This window comes from Heterodontus francisci, chromosome 39, assembly GCF_036365525.1.
Source record: "Heterodontus francisci isolate sHetFra1 chromosome 39, sHetFra1.hap1, whole genome shotgun sequence".
Taxonomy (NCBI): domain Eukaryota; kingdom Metazoa; phylum Chordata; class Chondrichthyes; order Heterodontiformes; family Heterodontidae; genus Heterodontus; species Heterodontus francisci.
In genome coordinates, this window is record NC_090409.1 from 4,157,830 (window position 1) to 4,181,002 (window position 23,173).

At 48.2% G+C, this 23,173-nt stretch overlaps 1 non-coding gene across 1 annotated transcript; it reads right to left on the reverse strand.

The window, feature by feature from the left end:
* Positions 1-22,848: 22,848 nt before the first annotated feature.
* trnaw-cca (transfer RNA tryptophan (anticodon CCA)) lies at positions 22,849-22,920 on the reverse strand. The gene has a single exon. It is a non-coding gene; the product is annotated as a tRNA-Trp (tRNA).
* Between the last annotated feature and the right edge of the window lie 253 nt (positions 22,921-23,173).

Sequence of the window (23,173 nt, forward strand, 5' to 3'; positions counted from 1 at the left end):
AAATAACATCGCAAGTGGGTCTGGTTCCAGTGACCGATTCAACGGCTGCTGCAAAACTCCCGGATTCCCTCATTGCAGCGAAATCATTTTGAAATTCTATGAAAACAATGAGTGATTCTGGAGGAGTGATGTGGCTTTTCACTGAGGGCATGTGTGGACGGGGGAAAGAATGATCTGTGGAGCCTCGGGCACTGTTTACACAGCCCGTTGAGAAAATCAAATCCACTGCACATCCTTGCTGCAAATGAAATGTCAAATTTGGGGATTCTAGTTTTGTATCTCGAACACAGCACAGATTTATTCCAGACAGTTCTAAACAGCCTATCCCAGCTCCCATTTCCAGGTCACTGCTCTCTCTGTGAGGCGGTGGGTGGCTCTTGGAAGAGCCTTTGTTGTGTTTGCTGGAAAGGGTCGAGTTGTTCAGCCGCTGAATTCGTAGAGAGTGCGGCCCTGACGTTTCAGAGCGTACACCACATCCATGGCAGTGACCGTCTTGCGCTTGGTGTGTTCAGTGTAGGTGACCGCATCCCTGATCACATTCTCCAGGAAAACCTTCAACACCCCGCGAGTCTCCTCATAGATCAAACCCGAGATCCGCTTGACCCCGCCACGGCGAGCCAGGCAGCGGATTGCTGGTTTGGTGATGCCCTGGATATTATCACGAAGCACTTTGCGGTGCCGCTTTGCTCCGCCTTTGCCCACTCCTTTCCCTCCTTTACCTCTGCCAGACTTTCTTTTATTAATTTCCAAAATATACTTTATTCATAAAAATCTGTAAAAAAAAAAATACATTACAAAACAGTTCCAAAAAGCACCAAGTCAAACAATACAAAGAGTGCAAAGGAGATCAGTTTCCTTCAATACAGGAGTGAGTTGCCTCACAACCCTTCAATTTCATTGTCATGCCATGTACATTTTCCAGCAAACAAATTTTTCTGGCTACAGTTCGAGTGGTTTCCCATGGATCCAGCCCCTCAGTTCAGCTTGGTGAGGGGATCTTACACTGTGGTCTTTCCCCATTGAGCCTTTGCTGCAGCTGCCCCAAGTTTTAGTGCGTCCCTCAGCACGTAGTCCTGGACCTTGGAATGTGTCAGTCTGCAACATTCGGTCATGGACAACTCTTTGCACTGGAAGACCAGCAAGTTTAGGGCAGACCAAAGAGCGTCTTTCAACGAATTGATAGTCCTCCAGCAACAGTTGATGTTTATCTTGGTGTGTGTCCCTGGGAACAGCCCATAGAGCACAGACTCCTGTGCTACAGAGCTGCTTGGGATGAACCTCGACAAAAACCACTGCATCTCTTCCACACCTGCTTTGCAAAGACACATTCCAGAAAGAGGTGGGCAACGTCTCTTTTCCACCACAGCCACCTCGAGGGCCGCGTGTGGATGGGGTGAGACCTCGGGTGTGCAGGAAGGATCTGACGGGGAGGGCTCTTCTCACCATCAGCCAGGTTACATCTTGGTGCTTGTTTGAAAGTTCTGGTGATGAGGCATTCTGCCAAATGACTTTGGACTTCTGCTCAGGGGACCATCCGACAGGATCCACCATCTCCTTTTCCCGTAGGGCCTTGAGGATATTCCGTGCAGACCACTGCCTGATGGATTGGTGGTCAAAGGTGTTTTTCCACAGAAACTTTTCCATGAAGGATAGGCAGTACGGCACAGTCCAACTGGATGGAGCGTTCCACGGCAATATGACCAGGCCCATCCTTTGCAACACCGGGGACAGTTAGAACCTCAGCACGTAGTGACACTTGAAGTTTGCAAACTGGGAATCTACACACAGCTTGATGCAGCTTCACACAAAGGTAGCCATAAGGATGAAGGCGACGTTGGGTACATTTTTCCCGCCCTTATCCAGAGGTTTGAACATCGTGTCCCTCCGGACTCGGACCATTTTGGATCCCCAGATGAAGCGGAAAATGGCTCAGGTGATCGCCACAGCGCAGGAATGCGGTATGGGCCAGACCAGCACCACGTACAGCAATGTGAGCACCTCGCCCTTGATGACCAGGTTCTTACCCATAATGGAGAGAGATCGCTGCTCCCACATGCTCAGCTTATGTTGTACCCTGGCTACTCGCTCCTTCCAGGTTTTGGTGCACGTCCCAGCCCTTCCAAACCATATCCCCAGCACCTTCAGGTAGTCTGACCTAACGGTGAAGTGGACAAAGGATCGGTCAGCCGAGTTCCCAAAGAACATGGCCTGGCTCTTGCCGTGTTTAACATTGGCTCCCAAGGCCAGTTCGAGCTGGTCGCAGATGCTCATCAGTCTGCGCACAGACAGTGGATCCGAGCATAAAACGGCGACGTCATCCATGTGCAGGGAGGTTTTAACCTGAGTGCCTCCGCTGCCTGGGATTGTCACCCCTCTGATGCTCGCATTCTTCCTAATAGACTCAGCAAAGGGTTCAATACTGCAAACAAACAAGACAGGGGAGAGAGGACAGCCCTGTCTGACTCCAGATTGGATCGGGAAACTTTCTGATTCCCACCCATTGATTGAGACTGCACTACTGATGTTTGTGTAGAGTAGTTTGACCCAATTGCAGATTCCCTCCCCAAACCCCATTTTGGAATGCACATCCATCATGTAAGTGTGCGATAACCTGTCAAAAGCCTTCTCCTGGTCCAGGCTGATGAGGCAGGTGTCCACACTCCTGTCCCGTACATAGGTGATCATATCCCTGAGTAGCGCAAAGCTATCAGAGATTGTCCTGCCTGGTATAGTATAGGTCTGATCAGGGTGAATCTCCAACTCCAGAGCAGACTTGAATCGACTGGCTATGACTTTTGACAGAATCTTGTAGTCAGCATTAAGCAGAAATTGGGCCACCAATTTCTGATTTCTGTCCTCTCCCCCTTCCGCTTGTCGATGAGGGTGATGATGCCTTTCCTCATGGATTCTAACATGCTGCCAGCCTGGAGCATACTCTTGTTTACTGCCAGACATGTTGATTCTTGCCTCAAATCAGTGCACAATAAAAGAGACTGATTCCGTCAGGCTCCTTTTTATACAGGCCACCCGGACCTGGCTGAGAAAGGCAGAGTGAGAGCAGGGAGGGGAGGAGACAAGAGTGAAGATTAAACAGAGAGCTAGATGGAGGAGACACCCAGAGTGACAGACAGAGAGAGAACGGTCCCTCATCTTTCAGCTCCACCTCCAGTTTCCTCCGGGCTACCAATTTCAGACCCTTTATTAACAGTAGAACCGAAACCCAGCTCTCCACACAAACCCTTCCAGACTCGGCCTTCATAGTCAAGGCTTTCCAGAAAGCCGGAACTTTTAAATATGGTCCCGATGCAATTAACACTCAGTAATATTCCCACCTAAACAGAGTCCATTCTATAACAAGAAACCTCCTCAGTAACATCACCATTTCCACACACATCCGCTTCCAGCAGTTTACAGCACCTTACTGCAGCTGTTTAGGCAATCTCCTGTGTTACGATTGGAGCTGGAAAGCGGCCTTTACCCGGCAGTGTTATTGTCTCACACTGAATCTGCCAGACATCCTGTTCTCTTTATTGCGAGAGAGAAAGCACGGATTTAGGAAATGTTCATTTGAAATGATCTCTATTGAGAACGAGCCCGGCCGTGGGACAGGTATTCCAGTGCAAAGAGCTGTCCATGACCGAGTATTGCAGACTGGCACATTGCAACGTCCAAGACTATGTGCTGTGGGACGGCATTAAAGCTTGGGGAAGCCACCATGGAGACTCAATGGGGAAAGGCTGCAGTCTAAGGCCCCAGTAGGCCATAGTACAGTGAGGGGCTGGAACCTGTGTAAAACCCCTCGGGCTGTTAGCACCAGAGAATGTTTGATGTGTAATGTAAATACTGTAAATATAACCTGTGCAGGCAGGGATCGTGAGATACATCATGTACATTATTGAAGGAAACTGATCTGTATTGTACCTTATGTAATATTAAATTTGAACTGCTTTGCAATGTAATTGCACAAATTATATGAATAAAATACATATTATGCAAAAGAAAGCAGCTTTCCTGTCAACACACACCTTGTCTCAGGGCACAACTTTCCTGTGATCTTGTCATACCCAACTTCACTCTATGTCTTCTGACACACACACTTTACAGTCTGTCCTTTCCAAAAACAAGCATTCTAAAATCGAAAGACCTTTTATTTATTTCTCCTTTCTTTTCATTTCTCCTCTATTCTTCTCAATCACTCCCTTCAACAGTCCTATTCAGATCAAGGTGGAATGTGAATCGTGTCACAACTCACCTGACACTATTATTACCCTTCTTTTCTCTTGTCTCATTCAATGGGAAAGTTTTATTCACCAGTCTGTTGCGGTTTTACACTCTTGCCATACCATCTGGTATTGCATCCATCTGAATTCTGTGCTTTCATGGCCTTATATTTCTTTTCCTCTGCTTTATGATTTGTTTGCTTCAGTTCCATTCAACCAGGCTGGACCACAGGGAAGCTTAGAACCTTTGCCTTGGACGGGTCCACGTTGAGCCATTACATTCAGAATCACCTCCTTGAAATGACTCCATAGTACAACTACAGTAACCACACAGCATCTGCTTCAAACACTCCTCCACATTTTATCTGTTCTGACCGTCAACACCTCCAGCTCTTTTGTTTAAGTGGAACCCATCAGGTTTGTATAGGCTCCTTCTATTCTGAAAGCTGGAGCACTGGTTCAGGGAATTCAGCCCTGTCTCTCTACTCGAAAGGATCAGCCATGCTTGATCTGCCTCGTATTTTGTTTTTATTGCAACGTTACAAGACCTCCAATCCTCTGGCACCACACCTGTATCCAGTGAGGGATTGGAAAATGATGGTGAGACCTTCCACTATTTCTTCCCTGGCTTCTTTCAACAGCCTGGGGTACATTTCATCTGGTCCTGATGATTTATCCACATTCAAGGATGCTCATCCCATTAAGACTTCCTCTCTCCTGAAGTTATCACGTCCAATACTTCACACTCCTCCTCCTCAATAACAATATCTGCATCACCCCCTCATTTGAGAAGACAGTAATGTATTCATTAAGGATATTGGAAACATATTCCACCCCGATACAAAGGTTACATTTTTGATCTTTTATGTGCCCTGCTGTTTGCTCAGTTGCCTCTGACTCTAATGTTTTGATGCAACATCTTTGGGTCCATTGTTATTCTGTTTGTCTCTGTTCTTTCCTGCTTTCTCTTTGCTCTTCACCGCTGCTCCCAAACGCCTCCAGTGCTGTCAAAACACGACGTGTCAGAAGTGGGATTGTAACCCACGCCTCCAATGCAGACGGCGATCTAAACGCAGCGCCTTAGACCGCTCGGCCACCCTGACTGCCGGCGATGTACTATCAATGCTAAGGAAATTATTCATTCTTTGTGAAAGTATTTGTGAGATTGTGGAAATGTCTGGAAGAGGAAAGACCGGCGGGAAAGCTCGGGCCAAGGCCAAGTCTCGCTCCTCCCGGGCTGGACTGCAGTTCCCGGTGGGCCGTGTTCACAGGCTCCTGAGAAAGGGCAACTATGCTGAGCGTGTGGGTGCCGGAGCCCCGGTCTATCTGGCTGCTGTGCTCGAGTATCTGACCGCTGAAATCCTCGAGCTGGCCGGTAACGCGGCCCGGGACAACAGGAAGACCCGCATCATCCCCAGACACCTGCAACTGGCCGTCCGCAACGACGAGGAGCTCAACAAGCTGCTGGGAGGGGTGATCATCGCTCAGGGCGGGGTGCTGCCTAATATCCAGGCATTGCTACTGCCCAAGAAAACCAGCGCTCAGAGCTCCCAGAAAAAGTAAAGCGGCCAAAATGTCATCTCATAAACCAAAGGCTCTTTTCAGAGCCACCCACAGTCTCTGTGAAAGGACTGGTTACTGTCAAGAGGGAGTCAGAGATGGAGTTATTGTAACAGTGGATTGACCTGTTTCACATCTGTCCAGGTGTGTTTTCAGTTCCCTCTCTGGATTTCGTTCTGTTTCTCTGCTCACACATCTCCCCCTCCAGTTAAGTGAAGAACTGAACTACACGGTTTCAGAATCAACAATTTAATAAATCCCGCTGCCTTCGATTTGATAAATCCCGAGACCATCCCGGTACATTAAGGGGAACTGGTTCGGAACTGATGAATTAATTTAATAATGGAAGTGTCCGGGTTAATTCTCTGTTTTTCATTTGGACAGTTTGAATTGTGTTTTTTTTTTTCTCTCTGGTGATCTGAGCGCCGCTTCTCAATGAGAATCGGCTCCCGGAACAGAGTAAATGCAGGAAGGAAGAGGCCATTCTCGGGCTGTGTGTTTCTCTCCGAAACCTGATCTGTTTAGACCGCACTGTTCCCAGAGGACGGAATCAGTGAGAGTTGTGCACACACACGAGCTGAGTCCATTGCAGCGCTTTTACATGTGCCTTCCCCCCGGCCCTCCCTATTCTCCGGACATAGAGCTGTCTGTTCCCCACGGCGGCGGGATGGAGTCGGGGATTCTCTCCCTGCAGTGTCAGGGTCTGCAGCCCCGGGGAACTGGCGGTTTCAGTCAGAGTGACCGAGCTGCCTTACATATCCTGTGTACTGATCTCCAATGGATTCAAATATTAGTGAACTCATGGGTAATGTTTGTAAATAACCCTCATGTGAACGGACCCGGCTCCATTAATGCCTTACAAATAAAACTGGGATCCATTTCTTTTCCCCAAATGCCAGCTAACGGATCCCAGGAGCGGGGTTGAGATTGTGCTGAGCAGCAATGAGTCTCCGGTAATGCTGCTTTCTAAATTCCAGATCAGCTCTCAGTCCGACAGGCCTTTCAGGAAAGTGATGTGACAAAACAGAAACCATGTGACCGCCCCTCCAATCTAATGGGTTTGATGATGAACAGAGATGGCATCTCTTTCCTTTGCTGATTTGGTGGCTCTTAAAAGAGCCCTTGTTACACTTGTTACTGAAACTGGGTTTTAGGTGCGTTCCCCGCGGATGCGGCGGGCCAGCTGGATGTCTTTGGCCATGATGGACCGGGATCATTCTGGTGAATCTGCTAATTTTTCGGCAGAAGCATCAGTCGCTGTTTGAACTGTTTAAAGTCAGGGGTGTATTAGCAGCCAGAAAGTGAAGGGCAGTTCATTGCTCCCTGCAGCATTATCCACCTCTTTCAGGAGAAAAGATCAGAAACCGCTCGTTTCTGTCAGTCCCCGAGAAGCCTGTGAGAAGCGTTCTTTTTTTTTTCAAAATATACTTTATTCATAAAAATCTGTAAAAATTACATTGCCAAACAGTTTCCAAACAGCACCAAAAAATACAAACATTGCAAGGGAGATCAGTTTCCTTCAATACTGTCATGAGTTTCTTCCCAACCCTTCCGTTTCACAATTGTCATGTCAATTACAGTTTTACATTTACAGCCATTGAGAATATTAACGATACAGTTCGAGGGGTTTCCCATTGATCCAGCCCCTCAGTTCAGCTTTGTGGGGGGGGACCTTAGTCGCTAATTTGTTCCTTTTACAGAGAGGAAGCTGATATTTGTCCCGTTTTAAATTGCTGAACCGGACCTTCCTCCCGCCACTTACAGTTTACAGATTGACAAATGAAAACGATTCCTAAAATCGCGTCAGGATTTTGTGACAGTAAATACAGTAAAACAGAACATAAAATGAGAGATTTTAAAATTGTTGCCTGAAAATTGAAATTTTCCATCACTTCAATTCCTTCCTGCTCTGGAATTGCCGGGCTTTTTCCAATTGGAAAATCTAAGCCAATGAGAACTTCTATTTACTGATATGTGATTCTCCTATTGGTTAAGAATTGGATTGAGAAGCGGGTGACCAATCAGAGACAGAGTCAAACTGCGGGGATTCCAGGCCCCCAGTAACTGAGCTGAAACTGTTCAGATTGACAAACCCTGGCAGCAGCTTCACACATTAGACACTTCACACTTCACACGGGCTGGTGTGAGAGAAGCTTCAGATCCTGTCATTACTCTCTGATTCATTATTCATCTGGAACCAAACAATTAGTAAATGTGAAGCAGTGAAGAGACTTTTCACTCTCACTGCAGAATGTGTCATCTGGGGAAATAAGGAACTATTATATTCGGAGAGTCCAGGTACATTCCTCCCTGAACAAATCCATTCCCGATCACAGCCTATCCCAGCTCCTGTTGTCACCCGACTCCAGCTGAATTGGAGAAACTCATGTGTTGCGGTTTGAGTTGTGAGGTGGGGTTTCTCCGCCAGTGTTACTGTCTTACAAACTCTCCCCCTGAATTTGTGAACTGAGACTGCACCGAACACATCCCCAGTTAGAGTGAGGGCCGGATATCCCTCAGTTTTATTACAGAGAGTGGGGAAAAGGCTGGGTGGAGGGGATCTCAGCGAGTCACTAGGGATCCTGGATTTACTCCAAATCATTTCCATGTGGAATCTGCAGGCGGGGCTGGGACAGGGATCATTTGATCAGGGGATCAGCTCTTTCCTGAGAGATGTGGGTGACTCTGAGAAGAGCCTTTGTGTTCAGATGTTTACAAGTTTCCCGCACTTTCACTTCTTTCCAGACCCTGCTTTCTGAGCCTTCGCTGCTTTCGGCTTGACCTTGCTCTTCCATGTCTGCACTTTCTTCAGCGCCTTTCCGCCCGCCGCACTCTTGCCTTTTTTGACCTTCTTCGCAGGAGACTTTTTCTGAAGCGCTGCTTTCTTCACCACCTTATTTGGCGTTGCCGCCGCCTTGCTGCTCGTTTTCTTGGCTGTTACTTTCTTTGTTGTCACTTTCATGTCTGCTCGTTTCTTCACTAAAGATTTCTTGTCTGCTGGTTTCTTCACTGAAGATTTCTTGTCTGCTGGTTTCTTCACTAAAGATTTCTTGTCTGCTGGTTTCTTCACCTTCTTTCCCACTTTTCCCTGGGTTTTCCTTCTTGCTGATTTTGAAGGAGCCGGAGGCTCCCTGTCCCTTGCTCTGCACCAGGGAGCCTTTGTTCACATTCCTCTTGATACTTTGCTTGATCTGGGTCTTGAGCTTCTCCTGAGCGTGGCAGACCTGCAAGGAATCAACTACCAGCTAGCGTATAAAGCGAGACCAAGGCTCAGGGCCTTCAGTTACCTGGAGGTGAGTCGGAGAGGCAGCGGATCCTGTGAGGAACCACAATCCAGGAAGGATGAGAAGGTCATTGTCAGGGTACAGAGGAGATTAAGTTAAAGATTTACCAGTTTATAAGCAAGCGCAGAGCCAAGGAACGGTGCTGGGGTAGATCAAATAATAGGAATCTGTGATCAGTTGGAAGGCAAGAGTGATTAAATGACAGAAGAGATGATGATGCAAGGCAAAAGTCAGGGAAAGAATAAGCAACACCCTGTAAGCACAGATATCAGGAGTGGGGTCTGAACCCACGCAGATACATGTCTATTGTATCTTAAGTCCAACGCCTTAACCACTCGGCCATCCTAGTACATTAACCCACCACTGAAAATGAAATTTAATGTGATCCGGGTGCCATCTGGCCTTTTGCAACATCAAGTTCTGACTCCTCTCCCATGCTAAATTGGACCCTTCATTATTTATGAACCTCAATCGGATCACCCCTCAGTCTGGGTTTCTCTAAAGTGTTGGGTCCCAACTCTTTTAGTCTAACTTGATAACCAAGATGTCTTATACTGGGAATTCGTCGAATGTCTCTCCTCTGTACCCTTTCTAAAGCCTCAGTATCACCCATCATGTGAGGAGACCAAGACTGGATACAATATTCCAAGTGAGTCCTGACCAAGGTTTCATAAAAGGACAAATTCGGGACATCTCAGATACTGAAGGAGTCCGTGTCCAGAAGCAGCAAGACCTGGACAACATTCAGGCTTGGGCTGCTAAGTGGCAAGTAACATTCACACCACATAAGTACCAGGCAATGACCATCTCCAACAAGAGAGAATGTAACCATCTCCCTTTGACGTTCAACAGCATTACCATCGCTGAATCCCCCCACCATCAACATCCTGGGGGTTACCATTGACAAAAGCTTAACTGGACCATTCATATACAAACTCTGGCGACAAGAGAAAATCAGATAGTGGGAATTCTGTGATGAGTAACTCAGCTCAAGGCACGAGGTGAAATGCTCATTAGGAGAGCTGGAGAAATGGACTGGTCAGGTGGGCAGAAAAGTGGCAAATGGAATTCAACTTGGAGAAGTGTGAGGTGATGCCTTTGGTGAGGTAAACCACAGCAAAGGAATACACAATTAATGGGTGAATGCTGAGAGGTGTAGAGGAAGTGAGGGACTTTGAAGTGAATGTCCACAAATCCCTGAAAGTAGCAGGATAGGTTGATAAGTTGGTTAAGAAGGCTTATGGAATCCTTTCCTTTATTAGCCAATGTGTAGAATATCAGAGCAGGGAGGTTATGCTGGAACTGTATATATCATTAGTTAGGCCACAACTTGAGTTCTGTGTGCAGTTCTGGTCACCTCATTCCAGAAAGGATGTAATTGCACGAGAGATGTTACTGAGGAGATTTACGAGGATGTTGCCAGGACTGGAAAAATGCAGCTATGAGGAAAGATTGGATAGACTGGGGTTGTTCTCCTTGGAATAGAAGAGGCTGAGGGGAGATTTGATTGAAATGTACAAAATTGTGAGGGGTCTGGATAGAATGGATGGGAAGGGTCTATTTACCTTAGTAGGGAGGTCAGTGACTAGGGGGCATAGATTTAAAGTGATGTGTTGAACAATTAGAGGGGAGATGAGGAAAGGTTTTTTTCACCCAGAGGGCTGTGGGAGTCTGGAACTCACTGCCTGTAAGTGTAGCTGAGGCAGAAACCCTCAACTCATTTAAAAGGAGTCTGGATGTGCACCTCAAGTACCTGAAACTGCAGGGCTACGGTCCACTTGCTGGACAATGGGATTCAGCTTGGTGGCTCGTTTTTTGGCCTGCCTGTGTTGCAAACCTTCTATGTTCTATGATTCTATGCAGACACAATGGGCCGAATGGCCTCCTTCTGCACTGTAATAATTTTGTGATTTTTGACTCTCCAAAACTTGTCAACCATCTACAAGGCACAAACCAGGATGAGTGCAGCACCAACAATACTCTAGAAACTCGACAATGTTCAGGACAAAGCAGCCGACTTGATTGTCACCCCATTCACCACCTTAAACATTCACTCCCTTCATCACTGACGCACAGTGGCAGTAGTGTGTACCATCGACCAGATGCACTGCTGCAACTCACCAAGGCTCCGCAGACAGCACCTTCCAAACCGAAGACCTCCACCACCTTGAAGGACAAGGGCTGCAGATGCATGGAAACACCACCATGTGCAAGCTCCCCTCCAAGTCACACACCATCTGATCTGCAAATATATCGCTGTTCATTCACTGATGCTGGGTCAAAATCCTGGATCTCCCTTCCTAACAGCACTGTGGGTGTACCTACACCACATGGAGTGCAGCAATTCGAGAAGGGAGCTCACCGCCACCTTGTCAAGGACAATTAGGGATGGGTAACAAATTCTGGACTTGCCAGTGTCGCTCACATCCCTTGAAAGAATATGCCTCATTTTATACTCAATTGTCCTCTGAATGCAGCCCAACCCTCTATTTGCTCCAACTATCACTTCACAGCATTGCTGCTGTACCTTTGGAGATCTGTGCACTGGAACATCCAGATCTCTGCTCAAAATTATTTTCTTTTTTCCACCTACTTTAATGTTTTTCCCTGAAGGGTGTATGAATGTTGAGCATTCGCCCTGTCCACATGAATAACACTGCACTTACCCAAATTAAACATCATCTACCAGTCATGAACCCAATCTCCCAACACATTAAGATAAGCCTGAAACAGTCGAGTATCGTCTACAGTCTAAACACTCGCACAGATCTTCAAATCATCTGTAAATTTACAGATGGTGCCCCCTACACCTACATCCAGATCATTAATAAAAATAGTAAAGAACAACAGACACAACACCGATCCCTGTGAGATACCATTGGTGACTGGTCTCCAAACAGATCCAGCTCCATCTGTAACTACTTTCTGCCTACGTCGTGCCAGTCAGTTCCCAATCCAGATCAATATATTACCACTGATACCAGGGACTTTAATCTTATAGAGAAGCCTCTTGTGTGGAACCTTATCAAAATCTTTTGGATGAGATCAGCTAATTGAACACAGGCCGAGGATTAGGCCTGGGCCTGTCCTGCTCTGTGTATGGGTCGCAGGACACAACAAGGTGAGATCAGCTCATTGAGCACAGGCCCTTCCTGCTCTATATGGTGCTCAGTACCTCACCAAATGAGAATAACTAACACACCACAGGCCATAGAGCCTCGGCCCATACTTCTCTGATTGTGGTTCAGTGCCAACCAGGTAAGATCAGCTAATTCAGCACAGGCCGGAGATGGAAGCTGGACCTTTCCTGCTCTGGGGACTCCGTACCATACCAGGTGCGATGAAGTAAAATACCACAGGCCGGGGATGGAGCCTGAGATTTCCTGTTCTGTGTGGGGCTCTGTACAACAACGTGTGAGAAGAACTATCATCCCTCAGGCTGAGGAAGGAGCCTGGGCCCATTCTGTTCTGTGTGGCTCCTACCACACTGAGTGGGATTAGTTAACTCAACACAGGCCATGAATACAACCTGGCCCTTTCCTGCTCCGTTTGGCTCAGTATCACACCAGGTTGCATCAGCTAACACAGCACAGGCTGGGGCTGGGGCTGGAGCCTGGGCCCGTCCTGCTCTGTGGGCTCAGTAACAACCCGTAAGATGAACTTTTTTCTAAAGACTTCAGTGTATTTAACTCTGTGTTCAACACTGTGAGGCAGCTTTCTGTGTTTATAAAGAGTGTAATTTATTGACTGGTCTCTTGAATCAAACAGGGTAACAGACAGAGGTCTGTGTGCAGAGGGTTTGGGGGTGAGCTCTGATTCCTAACCCTTTCTGGACTGTGAGGAATAAAGAATGAATGAGAGAGAGGGAATGTGGGAGAAGGGATGATGGAAGAATTTGTTTGTGAACCTGATTAAAAGTGGCTCAAACGCAAGATAATATTAAGATATCAAGAGCAGAACATTAACATAATCTGAGTTCCGCGATCTGGTCGGGTCCCATTCCCCTGAAGTGAGGAATGAACGGGTGGGGAAATTCCGCCTGGAGTTAGATTTGTCTCCAATGAAGATGAGTTCACAGTGAGGATGGAATAGCTCAGTTGGGAGAACACTAGATTGAAGAACCAGGATACAATCCCTGGTTTCATCAGTTTTAATTTGGTGTCTCCATCAGTTTCGGTAGAGAGAATCAGAGGGGAGATTTTCCACTCTTGATCCCATGGGCTGAATTTTAAACTAACGGTGCGGCTCTCGGCAGAGGCACCGGAAGCGGGTGTCATCACCACACGAGTGAAATGAGGCCGACCGACCTCGATCACAGAGCAGCCGACCAATTAATGAAGGGGAGTCGTGGGGCCCATGTAAACAAGGACCAGAGGCAGGGAGCGAGGCACCGATGGCACCGACATCTGACACAACGGCAGGTGCTGGCACCATATTGAAAGGGCTGCCAGACCTGCATTCACTGCTGCCTGGTTTAAAGGAGTGTCTTCCTGAGAGCCCTCTGCTGCCCCAGGAGCCGTTCTGCTGCCTCTGCTGACCCAGAACCAGTTCTGCTGCCTCTGCTGCCCCAGGACCCGTTCTGCTGCCTCTGCTGCCCCAGGACCCATTCTGCTGCCTCTGCTGCCCCAGGATCCGTTCTGCTGTTCCAGGACCCATTCTGCTTCCCCAGGATCCGTTCTGCTGCCCCAGGACCCATTCTGCTGCCCCAGGATCCGTTCTGCTGCCTCTGATGCCCCAGGACCTGTTCTGCTGCCTCTGATGCCCCAGGACCTGTTCTGCTGCATCTGCTGCCCCAGGACCCGTTCTGCTGCCTCTGCTGCCTGATCGGGAAGGAGCTGAATGTGAGCCTGCAGTGACCATGGTCCCACAGTTTAGCGATGCCTTCCTGCAGATTCGCCTCCAGGTGACAACAGATAGGTGGAAGATCCTCTTTCCCAGGGATGGGAGGTGATGACCTGCCCACCTGACCAAGTAAAGCTGGCTGGAGATAGTAGGTGAAGTCAGCAGCCGTGGGGTCACCCCCAGAACATGGATCCAGTGCAGGAAGTGGGTCCATGACCTGATCCAGGCTGCTCAGGTGAGAACTCCAAACACTTTGGACCCTATTGAACATTGCGTGTGGCAGAGTGAGAGGGAGTGTTTGGTGGAAAGGGAGTGACCACCCAGTCATGTGTATTGGGGAAGGGCAGCAGGACATGCTGCCTGAGGCTTGGCTGCATCTCGGTGGGAGGTGCACATCAGTCATTGTACAACCTCAGAAAGTCCCTCGAGAGGGGGCCACATGCAGGAGGAATCCGTGTGTCCCCATCATGGACTGCTGGACTATCACCATCAGAGATGTTGGGCTTGTCCCCGCTGGGAGACTAACTTTGTTCATCATAGTGGCTGCAGGAGAAGACAGCCCACAATCGGTAAGAGCGTGTCAAGACTGGCGTTGGAGTGCCTTATCTCCGTGTCCTCATCCCGATGGAGGAGGAGGCCATGGAACAGGCCGGGCAGCAAAGCAGCTGCTCCATAGCTGATGGAGAGACAGGGGCACCTACCCAAGAGAGTGACTGAACATCTCCTGGGGCACAAGGGAGCATCCGCTGCAAAGGAACCACACTGCACATCTGTTCACCACTGCATCAATGGAGCTGCACAGTGGTTGGAATGTCACGATGGGCAGACCCTAACCCTTCAATGTCACTGTTTTTTCATGCAGGCTAGGATGAACGACAAGCGTGAAGAGCTGGAGAGACTGGGGGACAGCCGGACACCTCTGAGGAGGAGGTGGGAGCCTCAGAGGGTGCACCGTCACATCATTCCCCTGCACCCTCCACCAGCACAGAAACCCTCACTCGGTGGGTATCCACTCGCTGTTAGATTTGGGCACACAAGCTGGTGAGCACGTCACAGACAGGCCCGGGGAGCTGACGGAGGCTGTGACAGCCGAGGCCACTGGGAGTTGGGAGTCTGTGGGAGGCCAGGCCCATGCTGAGTCCCAGGCTGATGACATGCCTCTGGTGTCACCAGCAACACGGGAAAAGCTGCAGCTGCAGCAAGAGGTCAGGCAGCATCTGGCAGAGTTGCCGGAGGTTATGTGTACCCAAGCTCGGATGATGGAGGAGTCCATCCAGGCCTTGCATGCTGTACTGTCTCTGATGGGGGTGTGTCTGGCTTCCTTCCTTGAGAGATTGGTGACTCTGATGGAGAGCCAGATCCAGCCGACCAATCAGTGGCTGCCAGAGATGTGCGCAGACCTGCACTCCATCACTTTGTCCATGAGCTCCATTCAGTGGTGACAAGGTGAGAGGGGGGACGAGGCACCTGAACTCTCCACCAGGTCCACGTCCCTCTCAGGTCAGCAGGGAGGTACAAGTGTGTCTTATAACTGGGGAGGAGCAGCTGGCTGCTACGTCTGGTGTCTCCTCTCTGGGTGCTCCTGGTGTGGACAGTAGCTCTAAAGCCCCTCTGCCAGTGACACCAGTGATGCCAGTGCCTGCCTCCATCACCCTCGATGCCAGAGGGCGGTCCCTGTACCTGTGCAGGAGGCCCTCAGTGTGCCGGGGCCCTCCAGGCCTCAGGCAGCCAGAGGACGGCCACCAATGTCATCCCAAGCCATGGGGCAGCAAGGTCAGCAGCCTGTCTCCACCTCAGCTGAGAGAGCAGGGGGAGCACCACGTAGAAGCACCCGGAAAAGATTTAAGAAGAGCACCTAGATTCACTGAGGGGTTCACGGTGAATGTACATTCCAGATGGATAGGGTTGCGTTTGGTATCACACGGAATAAAGAAATGAAGTTCTCTCACTGTGTCTCCTTCCTATTGTTGATGCCCTTTGGGACTTCATTTAAACCCTTCCTCCCAAGGGGCTGGAAGTGAGGGACCAAGCCCTAAGTTCACAAAGCTTCGGCCTTGTCACTGTGCGATGTGTACCTGGACGCGGCAGTGCAGAAGGAAGGAGTTGACAACAGGGCTGCTTAAAGCTAAGACTTTATTGCTGTGGTTCCAGAAGGTGGTAAGGCTCAAAGGAAACTTGAATGTATAAGGGTGTCTCATGTCTCCCTTGTGTGTATCTCATGGCCCCTTTCCTGCTGTGCCTGAGGTTCTTCATCTGGCACTGCTTGGGCACCATCCTCCTCCACTTCCTCATCATCAGAGGAGACATCACACTCCACGATATCCTCACGAGTCAACACCTCACCCCTCTGTAATGCCAGATTGTGCTGTGCACAGCAAACCACCACGATATGCGAGACCCTCGCCGGGACATACTGAAGGGGTCCACTGGATCGATCTAGGCACCTGAATCTCAACTTCAGGAGACCAATGGCCTCCTTGATGATCGCTCGGGTTGACCCGCAGCAGGTGTTGTACCTCTCCTCTGCATCCGTGCGTAGGTTCCTCACAGACGTCAGTAGTCATGTCCTCAGGATCCATCTCTGAAAGCGGATGGGGCCGCGGAAGGGATCTGGCACCTGGGAGTGCCTTGGTATGCAGGCGTTGTGGCTGCTTCCCGGGATTTGTGCACACACCTATGGGATCCATTTGCAGTGGTCGCAGACCAATTGCACACTGAGCAAGTGGAATCCCTTCCTGTTGAAGGCTGCTGGCTGGTCTGCAGGAGCCTTGATGGTCACATGGGTGCAGTCAATGACACCCTACACCTGGTGGAATCCAGCGATGGCCCCGAATCCGATAGCTCTCTCAGCTTGACTGTTTGGATCAATGTGCACATAGTCACTGACCCTCCTGAACAGGACATTGGTGACCTCCATGATGCACTGATTCAGGACAGACTGTGAGATTCCACGCATATCTCCAGTGGATCCCCGCAATGATCTGGTGGTGAAGAAGTTCAGTGGCACGGTGACCTTCAGTGACACTGGCATCAGGTGCCCACCAAGTCGCATGGGGCACAGCTGCATCATGGCAGAGAGATCAGTGACGACCTCCGTGGAGAGGTGCAGTCTGCGGAGACACTGTCACTCGGACATCTGCAGGTAGTTGAACCTCGGCTGACGTGTTCCTCTGCCTCCTTGTCCAGCCTCCTGTTCGAGGCTGGCCTTCCTGTGGGCCCCCAAGCTGCTGTGGTGCCCCTGCTGGTGCTTGCGCCTCCCTCCCTTCCTCTCTACTCCTCCTCCTCCTCCTCAATGGGAGCCTCGAATGAGGCCCATGACAGGTTGCCCCACCCTGAGTGCAAGGCCTTCACAGTAAATAACACCCAGCCACATGTACCTCATTTGTCATCCTCAATAAAGTGGCACTGCCCCAATGGCACCCTGGTGTTGTTCCCACTGCAGAGCTGGCACATTGGCCCCCACTCCTGACGGTGTTTCCCGATGCCCTTTCCCCCTCCACCCTTGCTGCCAAGTGACGCTGCCTCACCCGATAGCTTCCCAGTGAAGCCAACACTCAGCTCCCACCTCCCAGTCACCTCCTTTAACCAGGCGAGGCTCTGAAGCCCCGTGGTTCCCGTGTGCTATTAGTTCAATTGGATCCAGTGAATAAAATTGCTGACAATTGGATTCATAAATACGTTAAATGCCTTCTTGCCGAGTGGATGTGCGAAGTCTGCCCTCCATGTCAGCCGCCGACAGAAAAATCCGGTCCAACGTCTTCCATCCCTATTTTATACACCCCCCTCCCCCTCCCCGGCCTCCATTCCCGTCTCCAACTGTCCCTTAAAATTCTGGACCATGTCTCCAAGACTAATGGGAGTGAAACCACATCTGCTCCTTGGACTGAACAGGGAGAGCTGCTCTCTCTGTGTTTAAAGTGAATGTGAATCTGATCTTTCCCTTGTCTTACTGGAACGTTCACTATCTGGAAATGTCTGTTTGAAAATGTTTTCCTGTTATATTAATGGAGCAGAGGAGCCGATGTGAGGTGCTGTTGAACAGAGAGGTTTGGAAGTGGGTCAAGGGGTGGAGTGACGGTGTGAGTGAGAGGAGCAGTGACTTGGCCATTCTCAATAGAGTGTCAGGAATGAAGGTCAGAGGAACAGATCAGGCAGGAAACACAGAAAGAGCGAGGAGAAGCTGGTGTAAAAAACAGAGATTAAGCAACGGGCTTCTTCATTTGGTTTGGGTCTGGTGTTTAGAATACCCGGAATCTGGGGTCACTTCCCTTCCAACTCAGCGAATTGTATCAACATTATGTTCATAAAACCATAGAATGATACCCAAAGAAGGAGACCATTTGGTCCATTGTGTCAGTGCTGTCTCCTGTAATCTGTACATTTTTCCTTCCAGTATTTATCCCAATTGCTTTTCAAAGTTACGACTGAATCTGCTTTCAAGTCCTGATCAGACAGTGCATTCCAGATCATAACACATCACTGTATAAAACATCATTCCTCATTTCGCCTCTGGTTCTTTTCTCAATCACCTGATAAATACATCCTCTGGTTACTGACCCTTTTGCCACTGGAAACAATTTCTCCTTATTGAACTTATTGAAAACCTTCTTGATGATGTCACATACTAGACTGCCAGTAAAACTGAAGCCCATGGAATAAAAGGGACAATGACAGCATGCATATGATGTTTGCAGACTGATAGGAACATAGGAGCAGGAGTAGGCCATTCAGCCCGTCGAGCCCACCCTGCCATTCAATATTATGATGACGGATCATCCACATCAATGTTTTTTTCCCACACTATCTCGATATCCCCTATGTCATTTGTATTTAGAAATCTGTCAATCTCTGCTTTATACATAATCAATGACTGAGCTTCCACAGCCCTCTGAGGTAGAGAATTCCAAAGATTCACAATCCTCTGAGTAAAGAAATTTCTCCTCATCGCTTTCCGAAGTGGCTTTCCCCTTACGTTGAAATTGTGTCCCCTGGTTCTAGACTCCTCAACCGGGGGAAACATCTTAGCTTCATCTACCCTGTCTATCCCTTTAAATATTTTGTAAGTTTCAATGAGATCACCTCTCATTCTTCAAAACTCGAGAGAATACAGGCCCAGTTTCCCCAATCTCTCTTCATTTGACAGTCCCGCCATCCCGGGAACAAGTCTGGTGAACCTTCGTTGCACTCCCTCTCTGGCAATGATATCCTTCCGAAGGTAAGGGGAACTAAACTTCACACAGTATTCCAAAGTGCAGTCCAACCAAGGTTATATACAATTGAAGCAAGACTTCACTACTCCTGTACTCAAATCATCTTGTGATAGAGGCTAACATATCATTAGCCTTCCTAATTGCTTGCTGCAACTGCATGTTAGCTTTCAGTCACTTATTGACAAGGACACTCAGGCCCCTTTGCACATTCACACTCTTATCATTTAACAAATAGTCTGCACATCTGTTTCTCCGACCAAAGTGCAAAACCTCACATTTTTACACATTATATTTCATGTGCCACTTTCTTGTCCACTCACTAAGTCTGTCCAAATTCCCTTGAAGCCGCTTTGCATCTTCCTCGCAACACACATTCCCACCTAGTTTTGTGTCATCTGCAAATTTGGAAATACTACATTTGGTCCCCGCATCCAAATCATGTGAACAGCTGGGTCACAGTGTGGTGGTGAACAGTTGTATTTCTGTCTGGAGGAAGGTTTACAGTGGGTTCCCCATGGTTCCTCATAACTTCAGTTATGTGCAGACACTGGAAAAGCTGGGGTTGTTCTCCTTGGAGCAGAGCAAGTTCAGAACAACTTTGACAGAGTTAGAATCAAGGAATCAAATGGTTACAGTACAGAAGGAGACCATTCAGTCCATCATGTCCATGACAGCTCTTTGCAAGAGCAGATCAGCTAATTCCACTCCTCTGCCCATTCATTGTAGCCCTGCAAATCTTCTCTATTCAGCTGCTTATCCAATTCCCTTTTGAAAGCCACGATTGAATCTGCCTCCAGCACACTCTCAGACAGTGTATTCCAGATCCGAACCACTCACTCTGTCCCACACCCCGGTACCATTGCAGAAAATCTTTTCTGTGCATTTCATCCTTCATAAATAATTGAAATGAAATGTTTATTAGGAAATGCACAACATAAAAAGGAGAGAGTAAATAAATGCTGAGTAAAATAGAAGTCAATGTTTGGAAGGTAAAAAGAGCAAAAGATGTAACTTTTATTCTGGATGAGTGAGAGGAATATATCACACTTTGGGGCTTTTGTAAGAGGATTTACTGATAAACCTGGGATTTGAGAGGAAGCTGGTTCATGGTTTACAGAACAAATTCAGCCCCTGGGGTGGAGCCAACAGCTGCACCGTCCAATAACAGACAGGACGGGGACACTGTCTCAGGCCTGGTGAGCTCAGTCGATGAAAGCATGAAACTCTGAATCTCAAGTTTTTGAGTTTGAGCCCACGGTGGGTGTTTTCTATTTCCTATTTAGGCTGATTTTACAGGCGTTATCCAGCTCTGAATTCCTCGGCAGAGAGTTCAAGGAGTGTTTCAAATGAGATTCAACAGCAGTATGAGAAAGTCTCTTCTTGATTCAGGACTCTTACCTCTCTGCAGCATCTCGCTGCTGAAGATTGAACTTTTTCTCATTTCATTCTCAGCTCAGGGTCAGTGTGGATCACTGGGACTTCTGGCTGTCTCCCACTTCACAATCCATCAGTGCTGAGAAATCAAGGGGAATATTACTCACATGTTGTAATGTTTTATAAATACTTGAATGTATTTCACACTGTGTCCAACAGTGTGAATCTCCTCTGTTATATCAGCTCACCAACACTTCAACAGAACATTCACATAATGTGAGCTCTGAGATTTGTTCAGATCCCATTCCCAAGACCTGGAAAGTGGGATTTTGCTGGATAGCTCTTTTTCAGCTGCCACAGACACGATTGCTAAATGGTCTCATTCTGTGCCATAAATGTTCTCCATTTTCTATGTTCTATGAAGTGAGGTGTGATTGGGAGGGGCAATTCCACCAGGGTTATATTTTCTACCAAAAGAATGACACAAGGGATACTTCGCATTTTTATTCATTCATTCATGCGATGTGGGCAACACTGGCTAGGCCAACATTTATTGCCCATCCCTAATTGCCCATGAGAAGGTGGTGGTGAACTGCCTTCTTGAACCGCTGCAGTCCATGTCGGGTAGGTACACCCACAGTGCTGTGAGAAAGGGAGTTCCAGGATTTCGAGCCAGCGACAGTGAAGGAACGGCGATATAGTTCCAAGTCAGGATGGTGTATGGCTTGGAGGGGAACTTGCAGGTGGTGGTATCCCCTGCATTTGCTGCCCTTGCCCTTCTCGGTGGTAAAGTTCGCTGGGTTTGGAAGGTGCTGTCTAAGGAGTCTTGGTGCATTGCTGCAGTGCATCGTGTCGATGGTTCATACTGCTGCCACAGTGTGCCGATGGTGGAGGGAGTGAATGTTTGTAGATGGGGTGCCAATCAAGTGGGCTGCTTTGTCCTGGACGGTGTTGACATTCTTGAGTTGGAATTGCACCCATCCAGGCAAGTGGAGAGTATTCAATCACACTCTTGACTTGTGATTTGCAGATGGTGGACAGGCTTTGGGGAGTCAGGAGTCATGGATGAGTGAGAGGAAAATATCACACTTTGGGGCTTTTGTAAGAGGATTTTTTGATAAACCTGGAATTTGAGAGGAAGCTGCTTCATGGTTTACAGAACAAATTCAGCCCCTGGGGTGGAGCCAACAGCTGCACTGTAATTACTCACCTCAGGATTCCAAGCCTCTGACCTGCTCTTGTAGTCACGTTATTTGCATGGCTACCCATGGTAACCTCCATGATGTTGATGGTGGGGGATTCAGTGATTGTAATGCTATTGAATGTCAAGGGGAGATAGTTAGATTCTCTCTTGTTGGAGATGGTCATTGCCTGGCACTTGTGTGGTGCGAATGTTACTTGCCACTTATCATCCCAAGCCTGTGAGACTGAAATAGCTCAGTTGGGAGAGTGTTCGACTGAAGATGCCTGGTTCAATCTGGGGTTTTGGCAGTTCTCCTTTATTCTGCATCGCCCTTTGGTTTTGACTCTTGAGCTGCACAATTTACACTGAAATTATTTACCCAACTCTGAAGGTTTTATTGGAATAGAGAGATATCAATGATGGGAAATATTTACATTGTCAGCTTTAGCTTATTCTCTATCTCCTTGTGTCCTTTTCCCCAGTTTTTGAATCTTTCGGGGCCGGGTGAACATTTGATTTGCTGCATATGTCCCAAACTGAAGCCTTTTCCACATCTCTGGGCGGTCAGACTTGCTCTGTCTGTTTTTGCTGCTCGTGACCATTAACGAGAACAGGCCACGAGTTCAATGTTTATCAGCAAATGGAAGATAATTGGAAAGAATTCTGTGTTACTCCAGACCAGTGACAAAGATGCAATGGATGTTATTCAAAATAAATTCCCTTTGACATTTTATGTAAACTTGTTTGCATCTAAAAGTTGGATTTTAAGTGTTCCAAAAATGTGTCAAATTAATGACTGACCATGTGACAGCGCACATGGGGATCAAATCCACAGCCTTGTTGTTATCAACACTGCGTCCTAACCAACTGAACTAAGCGGCCTATAGACAGAGCCAGGTATGGGTTTGAGCCGCACGCTGTGCGGTTTGTGTTTTATTTCTCACACTGGGTGACAGAGCGATTGCACAAACAATGGACACATCACATCCCTGAAACATTGTTCTGATATAAAACAGTGTGAAATAAGAACTGAGCATGGAAATGGAACGGAACCAGAAATCAGGACTTTAATCTATTAAAGTTGATCTTGAAATTCTACCATGCACGAACATTCCAAGAGAACGAACTCGATTCTGATCTCAAATCCAGGAACTTGAGCTGCTGTAAAATATAGCTGAGCCTGACGTGATTTGAACACACAACCTTCTGATGTGGAGTCAGACGCGCTACCGTTGCGCCACAAGCTCACAGATAAACAAAAGTCTTCCATTCCTGACAGATTTACTTCCTGTTTAGATTCAGTGACAGAAATTAATTCAATCCTCATCTGACCTCCGCTCTGTCAAGGCCTGCCACCCGACCTGAACCCGACGGGACCCGACGACCTGTGTCGGGTCCGGGTCGTGTCGGGTCGCTCTTCCGGGTCTGGCTTTCGGGCTCGGATCAGGTCGGGCCAGGTTCGGGTCGGGCTGGGTCCAGGTCGGGCTGAGTCCGTGTCGG